The sequence below is a fragment of the Anopheles maculipalpis genome, chromosome 2RL, assembly GCF_943734695.1.
Source record: "Anopheles maculipalpis chromosome 2RL, idAnoMacuDA_375_x, whole genome shotgun sequence".
NCBI classification, from domain to species: Eukaryota; Metazoa; Arthropoda; class Insecta; order Diptera; family Culicidae; genus Anopheles; species Anopheles maculipalpis.
In genome coordinates, this window is record NC_064871.1 from 31,147,755 (window position 1) to 31,161,257 (window position 13,503).

General features: G+C 40.6%; 1 protein-coding gene across 1 annotated transcript in view; it reads left to right on the top strand.

Moving 5' to 3' along the window:
• LOC126559695 (phosphofurin acidic cluster sorting protein 2) overlaps positions 1-13,503 on the top strand; it is a 42,062-nt gene that overhangs the window by 601 nt on the left and 27,958 nt on the right. The gene's annotated exons all lie outside the window — the stretch shown is intronic.

Consider the following 13,503-nt stretch of genomic DNA (forward strand, 5'->3'; position numbering starts at 1 on the left):
CAGCACCCCACGTCCATGGTGAAGAGCGATTGGAAGAGTAAAAGACATTGCGAAAAAAAGCATCCAATATGCTAATTTCGTTGGAAATTTCTTTATGTGTCGGGAATGATGCATTGTTGCTTCTCTCTCTCCCTCTCTCTCGCTCTACAAAGCATAAGAATCAAGTGTATTTTGGATGTACATATGTACAACATGCTTTAAATGTGGCACTTTCAGGCTTGCCGCCTGCCAGTTGTGGTGAAATGGGAAATTGATTTGAACGGTTCATTTTATTACCCTGAAAAAAGAAGGAACTCTTTTCCATGCTCTGTGTGAGAGATCATTCCCTAACATGCATGGACGGTGAAAAAATAATAATAATGCTTGTTGAACCCTCCCCCCTTCGCGTTTGGAGAATCTGTCCATTCTATGGGTTTATTATTACGCCATTTTCGTTCTGCTTCCATAATCATCGCCTGCCACACTACTTAAAAAATGCGCCCGATAAAGGGGGGGCTGAATCGTTGAACCCGTCAAGACTATGTCGTTGACCCAGATACAGCAACGATTTTCACTTTTGATTGTGAGAGCAGCGGCAACAAGCGCCAACAGTAGTCATATCAGCACGCCAAGCCAAGTCATCAGGCTATTTTCATGCATTTAGAAGAATAGGGTGGAGAAGGATGGAACGATGTGGGAATGTCTTTAGATTGAAAAAAAAGAAAAAAAAGGATAAAAAGGATGATTTTCCTTCATGTATGTTCCATTCATCGCGATGATGATTATTAGACCATCTTTCTGCTGTATGCTTCCCAGTTTTGATCAACGTTCCCAGGGCCCCAGGTTGACGGGAAAATGAAACGCTTCAGCCACCCGCTTTGGTGGGTTGCAGACCCCATAGTTTCGTGGTGTGCGAATGGGGTTTTGCCACGAAAAAAAGGGGATCCTGAACTGTGGGTTGAGGATGGTTGCATTTTGTTGATCTGTTTTTTTGTGAAGGAAAATGATTTTCTTGGAAAATTGGCATGACAGCCCTTTTAAGAAAGGTTGCGCTTGACTTCGCCGTCACCGTGTGACCGGGTGACTTCTTTGCCTTGTTTGCTCCCGGCTCCGATGTTGTTGACCTCAATCACAGCTGGCAGGTGCTGATGACGGGAAGTAAGGTAGAGCTTATTGATAGCGTGATAGTTAGAAAAGCGACCTTTCTGAAAGTAGAATAGCAGAGGATAATAATAATCGGGCGAACCTTGGTTAAGTATGCTTCCAACAAACATTGAGAGCTTATGCTTGGGGCTTGATTTGTTCCAGGAATGGTTTTTCTTTCATTTAAAAAAAGATTCAAAAGATTTGATCACATTTTAAGGTTCAGTTTCGCTTATGTGTTTCGTGAATATCGTGTCTGTTTAATGCTTCTATACTAACTGATCATATATGTTTTAAAAATATATTTAAAAAAATTAAAATCCTTACTTAACAATGACACCGTTGAAGAAAACATTATGTTACGAATTAAATGCTAACATCACGAGGTGGCCCGATGGAGAAGGCGACAACGGCGCCGCTCTTCAAACGACAGTACGAGGGTTCAAATCCCAGGCCTTGACTATCCAATTGCGAGGTATTTCCAATTCACAACCGTTGGTCCAATAAATACACTTTCCTATTACTTCCTATCTATCATCACGTTCCACCTCGATTTCTCAAAAAACCCTCAAGAACTCTTGATCTACTATTATTAGCTTTTTAAACTTGACTTAGCTTTCATATCCACCAGCTTAATATTCAGTCCAGCTTATGGGGAGATTGTCCCTGACGGGATTCGATTCGACGCCAGGGCGTTGGTGTTGGAATGAATTAATGTGCCCAAAACGTTAACGAACTGCTTCCCGAATCATTTTACAGAAAATCCTCTTTGTAAAGTGCTTACAAATCTTATACTCACATTTCTAAACCATCGGTGACATGTGCAGACCTTGCCAAAAAAGAATCTTTTGGATGTCTGCACGACTGTAATTTTTGGAGTTTTGTTCGACAGAAATCCAATGCCATTAAAGCTGGCTTGTTTTGCCTATCAGTTTGTATGCAAAGTTAGGAGCATTTGAGTCACAAAACGTCAAATCTCATTTAAAACAAACTGACATAGGTCATTATAGATACAAAAAGCATAAAAAATTCCTCATAAAGCATAAAACGTCCTTCGTCTGGCGTTAGGACTTGGAATCGAATTCCTGCCGGACCACTTCCTCGCATTGAGGACTGACTACCCGTCATTTTCTGGAGTCTTTTGACAGCATTGTTCTCTCGTCGCCAGCTCTTAACCCGATGTATGCGGGATACTAGCAGGCGACGCGGATGACGGATCGGGGATGCGACAGTTAGAACCGGTGGGTTGAGAAGTTGAACTGCTAAAGACGAACAGTCAACTCATAATTTTAAATGCACACGGCTACGGACCTTAAAAATAATTAAATATTTAGGCTCTAGCGATCAGTTTTGGCTGAATCCTGATCTGAGCCATGAATCCTGCTCTGAGCACGGCTTTAGCGATCATTTTGCAATTACTTCGGGATCGTTTAACACTTCCGCTCAGTACAATGCATGATGAAATGAAAATTGCATCGTAACACAGTTGTTATGGCACTATGTTGAAATTACATTAATTAAAAGTATTTTTTTAACAAACAGTAGAGAGGCAGAGCAGAAAGTAACCACACCAAGCAATTCCATGTACAGGTAGTACAAGCTATACGTAATAAAACTGCATTCATATAATTTATGTGCAAAATCAGTTTACAACAACATAAATTCTCTGGTTAATATTAATAAATCTTTAAGTATATCTTCACGTAACAAAATAACTACCATCTGTAATTTAAAAAAACATACTAAAACGTCTTACGAATTAGTGTAAACATAGTTGTATGCTCTGCAACATCTGCATTCTAGTTTATAGCTAAACGAAAATGATTTAATAACTCTTCAATGATTTCCAGACTGTCTTTTATTGGCCTCATGTACGATCTGTTCGATTTTTAAACAATTTTAACAAAATAAAATAATTTTCATGAAGCACAATCGAGTTGATCCTGTCCTCGAAACTAAACGCAATGGAATGCCATTTGTATATCATTTGACAGAAGCAGCTACGGCTATCATAGAAAAAGGGTGCCAAAAGATAGCTACGGGGACGCAGCTGACAGCATACAAGAACATCGGTGGTTGTCAAAAGTCCCCGGCTCCAAGTATGCTCCGTCTGGCCATGCCTTTAAGAATTTCCTTAAGAAGTGGCAGAAGAGCTTTTGGTGTGAGAAAAGATCATCTATTAGCAACAAGTAAATTCTTTTAGAGAGTCATGTTGCATGTACTGAATCTAAAAATTCATGTTCTTGTTTAGTAAAGAAGCTATTTAATAAGATTATTGATTTATTGATTTATAACAAATGTCGCTCGTAATGCCGCTTCATTCAACTTTGGCTGAAAGCAAACCCCCCCCGAAAAGGAAGTCCAAACGATTCAATATTTAATGTTCGTTACGGGTTAGATCGCAACAGAAAAGTCACACGAAAGTCAGCAAAATGTGTTTTTTTATTGCAGATACGACGATACACTATTTATAAAAATCTGCCAATGGGCCAACATGCGACGACCAACGCGCACAACATTTCTTCCATTTGGGTTCTGTCTGCCATCTACTGCTTTTTTATGATGGGAAATTTTATTGCCATTTCATTACTTTTGCCAGCAAATTAATGTGCTGCTGCTATGGAATGAAGCTATTTAATTTTTAATTCTAATTCCGCTTGCGCTTCTTGTGTGCCGTGTGCCGTCTTGTTGGCTTGATAAAATTCCGAATGTGAGGTGAATGATATGATTTGCGATGATCATTTCTTTTTCTGTTACAAACATATCCAACATACCATATGTGTTGGTGCGTGTGTATGTGTGTGTTTCTACTTCTGCTTTTATCCTTTCATCAAAGGTACAGGAATAGAACGCACGCCCGTCACAATAACGATGATGAGATTATTATGACTTTGCGGAAAGATGTGATAAAACTCAACCGTATAAACAAGCTCCAAATTCGTAGCCCGAAAACCCACGAGGGCCCACCCTCAAAGGATGCGTACCGTAGTAATTTATTATAATTTTAATTGCACCATTCTACCGGTTGCGCGTTTCTGTGCGCGTTGTTGAGGTTGATGGTGTGTTTATTAGTTGCAGGAGTTGCTGTTGCTCGCACTGCTGCTAGTTTTACTATTTTCCAACCTTTTTTTTGTAGCTCTCTATTTCCTCTTCTGATCTCTCGGTATCTCGGTAGTAAAGAAGTCTGGTTGAAACCGTTTGTCTTTCGTCTGGTGCTCTGTTTACGGTCGAAGAAGTGAGAAAGAATGGAAGAAACCGAAATAAATACCTTTCGAGTCAGGAAGAAAAGTTCAAGTTCGTGTTGCACCCACGTTTTTTACCGTGTGCGCCACCGGGAGGGGCAATAAACCGTGCCTCCGCTCTATGACACGTCACGGTGTATGATACAGGGTTTACCTAGTCAATGCGGCATCGTCACTCTATTATCGGGCAACGTAAATGCTTATTCTGTTCTCGTAAATGCTCTCATTTGGGTATAGTCCATACTATTCGGGCGTCGTCGATTTTAAATTCGTCGCTGTTAAAATGGAATTCGGTCGCCTCTGGATTGTTTTGATTTTCAAGCTGTCAAGCCGGTGGCTCCGTTTTGTTTGATCCTTAAAGCTCTATCAAAAATGTGTTGGTTGCCAACTAATTACCATAAATTAATTTAGGAAAATTTACTCTTTTTAAATGAAATGACAAATATAAAATGTGCAACATCAAATTTCACATTCTTCACATTTATCAAATCAAAAGACTGTGGTAACTATTTCAAAAACATTTGGACATACCTTCCACGTTGCTTAAATCGAGAAAGAATAGATACATAATTGCGGCATATTAGATAGGAATATGATTAGCTGAGGAGTATATAAGCTATAATGCTGTGAACTAAAGCTTGAGGTTGTGAACTTTGTGGTGGCTAAATGAACTTTTGATATGATTTTTTTATTTACATAAATGTTCAAATATTATAAAACATAACACTATGCAAATAATACATCGTAATTGGTAACTAATCAAGTGTTAATTTTGAAAACAATACATAATTAGTTACAACATTACTCAACCAACGCATTTTTGTATAGCTTTATGGATCACAACACAACACAACACAACACAACGGAGCCACCGGTTTGACAGCTTAAAAACCAAAACAATCCGAATTCAATCTTATCAACGATGGATTTAAACTTGACGACGATAATGGTGTGTCGATGCCGAATTGACTAAGCGAACCCTGTAAAATGGAATCGAATTTAACCAAACTCTAACCGTCTGTCTGAGCAGAGACGCGCAAAGGTTCTCGTTTGGGAGTTTTTTTTTTATATAGACCAATAATCCCGCCAGAAAAAGGTCCTCCGGGTTTGGTTTTGTACGTGTGGGATGATGCGTTTGGGCGAAAGATTATTTCTTGCTTCTCTTCTAGACACGGTTTCGTTGAAGTTTACTTTTGTTTCCACACGTTCCGAATGGAGTTTTACGGTAGTGTGAACCTTGGCAGCATAAATCGTGACTCAGAACTAACATGTCGAGCTGGTTCTATCGAGCGTTCGAAAGAATGTCGAAACGGAAATGTGAAAAGAATGTTTAAAATTAAGGATGATGAATCGTTCGCCGTAGGTCGATGTGTGTCGTACGGTGGTGTGTCAAAGCTGATATTTAAGGTATTATATATACGCAATCCACAAGGCGAGTAGGTCAAAAATGATTCAAAAAAAACCCCAGAGAATTGTAGCGTTGCATTTCGTTATTCGATGCAAGTGGTTGAGTTAGCTAAGAAAGGGAAATGCTCGTTGCTTTTGAGTAATGCTTTGGGCTGAGATTAAGCAGAAGGAGGTTAACCAAAGTTCATTTCCACACCCGGGTCGAAGGGAGCAGTGATAATGGGAGATGCATGTTAGAGGAGATAATTTTTCTTTAGCACTCCGCACGTTTAAGACGTAATTAATCATTAATTATAAGCGGCAAGTATATTGTCCCCCTTTTTAAAATGGTTAACGTCCTTTCATCAATAAAAAACACGAATTGTAGAATCATCACCACGATGCTTTAAGAAGCTAACTTTAGCAGCTGCTGCTCATTCGGATTAATAAAAAGAAACCATTTTAAGGTTGCAGTAGGTCTTCCTTGCCCTTTGGCTCATTGTTAGATCGATGTGTGTAATGTAAACCCCAGAAAACTGAACCCATTTTGCCAACAGCCCGATGTGGGGTGATACCTTCGCCGTTATGCGTCATCGTTGGACACAGAAGCGTTTGGGCAGGGGACGGGCCGTAATGTTTGGCGAAGTATGAAGGTGAATGGTCGAAAATGGTCCTTAACCGCTACCATTGAGGGCAGCGGCAGCCAACAAACGTTTCAGCTTGTTATGATCAATATTGGAAAACATAATTGGATGCCACTGTTGGTCGTTCGAATTGGCAAATGAGCTGCAGCTGCGAATGTTCAATTTGCGAAGAAGTAATAAGTTTCAGATGGACTTTGGACGTTTTGTTTTTGGACAACAATATCTTTTTACTAGTCAAGGCCTGGTAGAACCTACCTTTATGCCCGCAAACTTCAGGATGCATGGAAACTCTGAGATGCACTTAAACCGTAAACGTTTATATTTCATTGGCTGCCTGTTCGAATTTATTATTACTAAATATAGCAATGTTGAGCAAACTTCATTGTTTGGAATACATTTTCGTCTACGAAATGACCGTGTAATGGCACCTTTACCCTGTTGTATAGGATTAGTAGTTGCCAACATTTGTTTTCGGCTGCCACAGGTTTTCAAGTCGTTTCTTTTTCCTGGTGAATTGAAAAACTCGTTCATACGCAAATATATTTAAATTCTTCATTATGTGAATTGTCCAAATTGTCTAGTAATAGAAAAAAATTAAAAAATGACAGCGACAGAGAAGCTGTTTCAAATATTGCTTCTTTTATCGTTGCCAATAATCGTGCCAATACGTTGTGAAGGTCCAGTAGTGTTTGCCTAGTAGGTTTTCAAAAAAGGGTTCTGGGTTATGGTATTTCTTCTTCATGTTCTTGTGCTAAAATTGTAGAATTTGTTATTTGTTCATCGCCAATTCAACACTTATGTCACTTTTAAGCAATCACGTCTTTGTCCCAATCCCTCCTCTTTTTGGCGTTTTGATAATAATCGCAGAAATTCAAGTCAGATTCTCTCCTAAATGTCCCTTGGAGCGATTATTGCTTCGCGCCAAAATATGTGGCCTTTTTTGCTGAACATTTAGCCAGTTAGTTTGCGGCTCCTTGAAGTCTCTGAAGTTCGTTTCCCTAGTCAGCTAATCGTTGAAATATGCCTCAATCATTTGATCCCCATTTGATCCATTTGATAATTGGAAATAGTTAGGCAGATTCTGACAACTGATATAAACGCTTCCAATTTCGCAACCTCTAACCACTGGAACTGGAACTGGAATATTGCCAAAAGTGTCGAATTTGGTACAGATTCCGAGCATTCCATATTGTTACGAGACTTTCGAATGTAGTAGAAAGCGATGCGGAAAATCTAGACTTTAACATTTAGTGCTTTTGTAGCATTAAAACTTACAGCAACAAGAACTTGGTGGTTAGACATCGAAAATTGAACTACTTTTTTAAATGTGAAGTTGCATAAAGCGCAGACCTATCATTTGAAATCCTTTTTTGTCTAAATTTTCTGAACACTAGAACTACCGGACCAGTTATTTTGATTGGTTTTATACCTTTCAAGTGGATTTATTTTTATAAGTTAAGCAATTCTGTCGATGTTAATGTATGACTTTTACACATTCAATAGGATGTTCCTATCGTATGAATTTAAAGATTAAAAATCCAATCTTATACTAATATTATTTCACGTCATGGGCAATCTTACCTAAACCAGTCATTTTGACTGGTGATTTGTGGAACGATGAACAGCGTATTTGAATGCAAAATTCTTAAGGTGTTTTTGTTTATCCGACAGACGTATTCCTTGCAATACAACTATAAGATAATGTATAATATACATGAAGTAAAACAATAAAGTTAACAATTTTATGAGTAACAAGGCGGATGCATTGATCTTTTTGCTGTAACAGATTTGAATCTTGGAGGTTTCAACATAACGGGATAAACTATGGATTTGCTCGATTTGATTGTCTTTCAATGCTGGTGTAAAAAACAACCAATTAAATGTGCATTAAGATAAGTATACAAACTTCAAGACATATGAAAATGTTTATCAGATCATAAAAATTATTTATTTGCTAAAATCGCGGCAGTTCTAGTGTTAAATATATCTGCTTCAAAATATAAATGATGCTGAAATAAACTGAATCATGCACCAGAAATAATTAAATAAAAATCTACACAAAAAAGAAAGGATAACCAAATGAGGTGTGCACGGTCCTAACGCTGATTACCGCCGAGTCTTGTAAAGGTCACCCCAGTTCCGCACCGCGTACTCGTAACGATCTCGCGAACAAGCATCGTCACGCTTTTTTGGCACTGCATTTTATTGGGTTACCAGCGAGTGAATTTTGGCATTCAGCAGCGCGCTCTTCCAACCGACACGATGCAACGCTGATGACTTGTGGCGAATCTTGCAGGGTCGCATCGTTCCTGGTGAGTGGGGTGATGGAAGCAGCACACTCGACCACCCTTGGGGGGTTGACATTATTTGGCGCTAATAAAGCAAGGTGATGATATGAAGGTGGTGTGCAACCATGGCTTGGTTCGATGTCGTGTGGATTCCTCGTGGATTCTTGTTCTAGCTGCAGCGCTTTTTTTGTAACCATAATTTTCACACACACACGTGAATCAGTGCCAAGTTTCGAACGAAAAAAATCAAGTTTTAGGACAACGGGAGTGCGCTCTTGTACCACTGCTTGTCATTGTCAACGAGCCGACACACAGTTCGATTTCAACATCGGTTGCAACCGTTATTGTGGTATGCAAGGGGAACCGAAAAACGAGGCCGACAAGCGACGTTACACAACCTGCGCTAATATCCTTTTGTAAAAAGTTCTCTTCGTCCATGCAGAAAAATAAACACTGCCGCACTGGGATATTGTGCAAAGCGGACAGCTTGGTGGTCGAATTTTTGTTAAGGCAATATAGGAAAAAATGGAAAGCAAAATATTAAAGCCATTTCCAATTGCCCGCTTCGCTAATATGCGGCAACTCTGTTGTAAACGAGTCGCTTAAAAAGTTGGTGGTTGTGCCAGTGATAGAATGGGATATCCGCAAGGAAGCGAAACCGGAAGCACCCCGGTTTCCTTCCAGACATTCGTGCTGGGGACATTCGTCGCCTTGTGCTGCTTTCGTCGTGTGCAATCACTGGCGTGCGCGATAGTGGAAACCTCGTAACTTGGGGTCGGCCTCTACAACAAGTCTGTTGACAGGTCTGTTTTTATTATGTTTCTTCGACCGCTTACCTTACCTGCCGGTTCAGTACGTCAGTCGATGCTTTCCCTGCCTGCCGGAGCTGGGAAAAGAGTGGTTGGTATTGCGACAGGAAGGAACGATTTGGCGCACCCTTAATACAGTTGGTTTGTACCTTGGGTGTTTGTTTGGTGGAAGACCAACAAACAGTCCAGTCCAGTGTTTCGGGTTTATGCACAAAAAAAGCGCGACCGAATGGTGGAAAGGATTTTCGTTTATTATTTTCAACGTCAGGGCTGCAGGGAAATCGATTTTCTACCATCTTTGTTCAAGTCTTGGTGTCCCCAAGTGGACGCCCGAGTGGGAAGCAGCGTGTTAGTCGACGGCGACAACTTCGAGGTGGTAGAGGAGTTCTGCTATCTTGGGACCGTCATAACTTCGGATAACGATGTCAGTAGCGAAATCCGGAGACGCATTGTGCAGGGGAAATGTGCCTATCACGGCCTTCACCGTCTGCTGAGATCCAGAAGACTTCGACACCGCACGAAATGAGAGATATATCTCACACTGTTTCGCCCTGTGGTTCTATATGGCCACGAGTCTTGGATAATCCGAGCAGAGGATGCAAACGCTCTTGGCTCTTGTGCAAGAGAACCACGAGCTTGCTGATCCTAACTGTGGCGAAGACCGGCAGATACGATGGTTGGGTCATGTTATGAGGATGCTGGATTCATGCCCCGCCAAGAAGGTGCTCGTCAGCGATCCCGCAGTTCGGCACAAGGCGTCGGGAAGCACAGCGAGTTTGTTGGCTGGATTAGGTCAAGACCTGTCGGAGATCGGGTGCTTACATGAATGGGAAGCTGCAGTTAGTGATCGAGTTTCCTGGAAATCTATTGTTGACTGGGCCATGTCGCGACGACGTGCTCTTCAAAAGAGCAGGCCAACATTCTTTAGCGCTTTGTCAGCATGCTCCAAATATTATGCCTCGACACACTTTACCCGCAACGTGTCTTTGCTCTACTCAACATCAGCTCTGAATCTGTCGAATCTAACTAGCTACAGGTCAATAATTGGTCAACCTTGGCCTTCAGTGTCAATCACTCCGGGTGCTCTCCCGCTGATTGAAGGAAACAACAAATATGCGCCTGTGCTGGGCGAAGCGCAAATGACTGTCCTGCAGTCATCGCCTTGGTCTTGTTTTCCATTTTTTGCCGTCCATAGTTCAACACTCCCATCTCCATCCCCCGCCATCGAGTCTCTCTCTCTCAGTGCATCGCCAACACTGGTAAAACAACCCTTCTATGTCGACTATTTGTGTATCGTCAAGTCGCGAAAATGGAACAACGATCTCGCTCAATGCTGAAAGGGGGGGGGGGGGGGGGGGGGGTGTGCGTTCGTTGTGGTGTTGACCTTCCCACTGGCTGTAACAGCTCCAAAATCACAGTCACACACACCGCATTTCCGCGACTGCGGAACCGGTTTGCAGCATCGGCGTCGTCTTCTTACAGCTGCCATACAGGAAATGGAGACGCGGAAGCTTCCGGTGTTGTTGAAGATCACTAGAGTGCTGCATAATGATCTTAAACAACGTTATGCAACGTTGCGTTGCGAGTTTTGAAATATTCAATTTAATTATTAAAACCTCTTGTCATAGCTTGATAAGGTTTTCAGCTTTTGGAGTCTTTTATTTTATCAGAAGAAAAATAAAACAATGGCACACCCAACACTTGATCCGGGGGATTTCCCACAGTTACGCAAAATATTAATCATAATTTCCCTTGTGATGGCGACCTTGATCCTACTAAATGTGACAGTGGGTACAGACAGAGAAAGAACAACAACAGATGACCGATCGCTTATCTTATCATCTTGGTCGGCTTTAGATAAGAGTATTAAATACGATAAAACAATCTACTTCTGCTATGTAGGTTACGTTGTCTCTTGTTGCTGTTGTTAAAGTTATTATTTACGAGCAGACCCAGAGGAAACTTTAACTGAAATAATGAACAATGAGAGTACGAACTATTATTTACGTTACCTGTTAAGTGTTTGCGGAAACACAGCGCAAAATATTGCTCCACCAGGGCTGTGTGCTAGCGTGCGTTGCGATCACTGCAATTTGTTCTTGTTTCAACTGGGTTTCGCATCTCTAGAGTTGCAGTGATCCGAGAATTTCCAATTTTGAACATTACTTTTACTCATTTCCGAGCTATCGTAATGGTTCGGTAACTGCTTTACGCTCATCGTTGACCCTCGATGACGGTAGCTACTGTTTTACAACCAAATAAGGGTTTGGTAATGATTGGTAAAGATGGCAACAACTCAACCAACCTGTTCACCGGTGGAATCAAATTTGGATTGATGGATTTGAAGAAGTTGTTAGACATTATTGTAACAACACTTCAGAATATGGCACATAGAGAAGGAAATCAGAAAATGAATGGATGAATGACAAGTTTATTTTCCTCTCGAGTGAGACAAATCTGCTTAAAAAACCTTCAAATTGATGTTCAATAACCGGGTCAATAAAAGTTAACTTAAGGGCGAATTAGAAGTCTTTAACAAGCCCAATCGAGCAGTTCTTCTTTTCTTCATAAAATTGTTTTTTTGTATCGATTTTTTGGTTGCTGTTCTTTGGAGCTTTCTTTTTTTCCAGTATATAGTCTTGTTGGGATTTAGGCTCATACTTACGGGGTGCATCAACTTCGCACGCTAACACAATGGCTCAGATGGCGTCATGTAAGGAGGAGGTCAAAGTCATCATATCAATGATAATAATTGAAACCACTGATGTTGCTGTGGCTGTAGCTTAGATTCTTTCTTCTCAAGAGTATTGTAAATGCATGTGTGTAATATGTTGCTGAACGCTATTCGTGACAATATTTTGAACGTTTTTTTATGATTAATTGCAAAGAAATATGTTTCAAGTAATACTCCTGACATTAATTTACCCCTAATTTAGCACATTGCCGCAACACTTGAAACCCTTAATTTAGCCTTCAGTTACCGTTGGCAGAAGCTTCGCATTCCCAAAGATTTTCTTATCATTTTATGTGCTTTATGATATTTTTGTCATATATGAGCAGGAGAACAACGAAACCCTTAACTTTCCGCTAATAAGTCGCCTGCGGATGGTTTGCGTTTTTGAGTTTTTCTTATTATTTTATAAATTTTATCAGATTTAAACCTGCCTTAATCGGAACAGCAGACATTAAGACCGTTCAGTAAACAATAATAACTTAAATTTTCCCTTAATTTCGATGAAATATACGCACGGAAACATGGCAAGCCTTAACGTCTCAAAATGCTCCGCGTAGTTGGAGGTGCTTCAACTATTTTACACGGTTCATCGTTCGTAAACATTGCTTAATCAATAAATAGCAGTTTTCATACATTACTGAGCAAAAATCAAGCTTTTTTAAAAATATTTTTCATTAAAATATATTCGTACATATATTTTACGCCGATAGCCTTAACTTATCGTTAATTTGCCATTGAATAGCTCATTTCAAATGCTCCCAACTTTATTCCGCCAGCCGCGCACCTACGAACGGTACGATTTGACAGCCAAAACTGCTCGACAGGGCTGTTTAGCAGATCAACTGTTTCACTGGGCAGTGAGTCCATGCTTGCAGTGATGGATTCATTTCCTCTTTGAACTTTAAACGGATTGTTGGCGGTGAATTCTTTGTCTGCATGAGGGAAGTCCCTCGGCGACTTGTAGCCTCTTCAGCCCTGATCGATGATGGTCCGGAAGACGCGGTGTAATATTGTTCCGTTTGGTTTGTTCAACGACTTGCCACTGTTACAAGTTGCGGTTGAATCTCACCCTGAAAACCCTGAGCGGATATGGTTCGCTGCACCTAATATCGATGCTTCCTACTGCTTAGCGTGTTCTAAGTACAGGGGGGTTTTTTTACATCCCCCTTTGGTAAGACGATCTTCCCCGTGAAGGTTGTTGTTTGTTTTAGTTACCAGCCTGCATGCTTGTGTCCCGCAAAAACCTCAAATTTCATAACAGAAAATTCCTCGTAACGA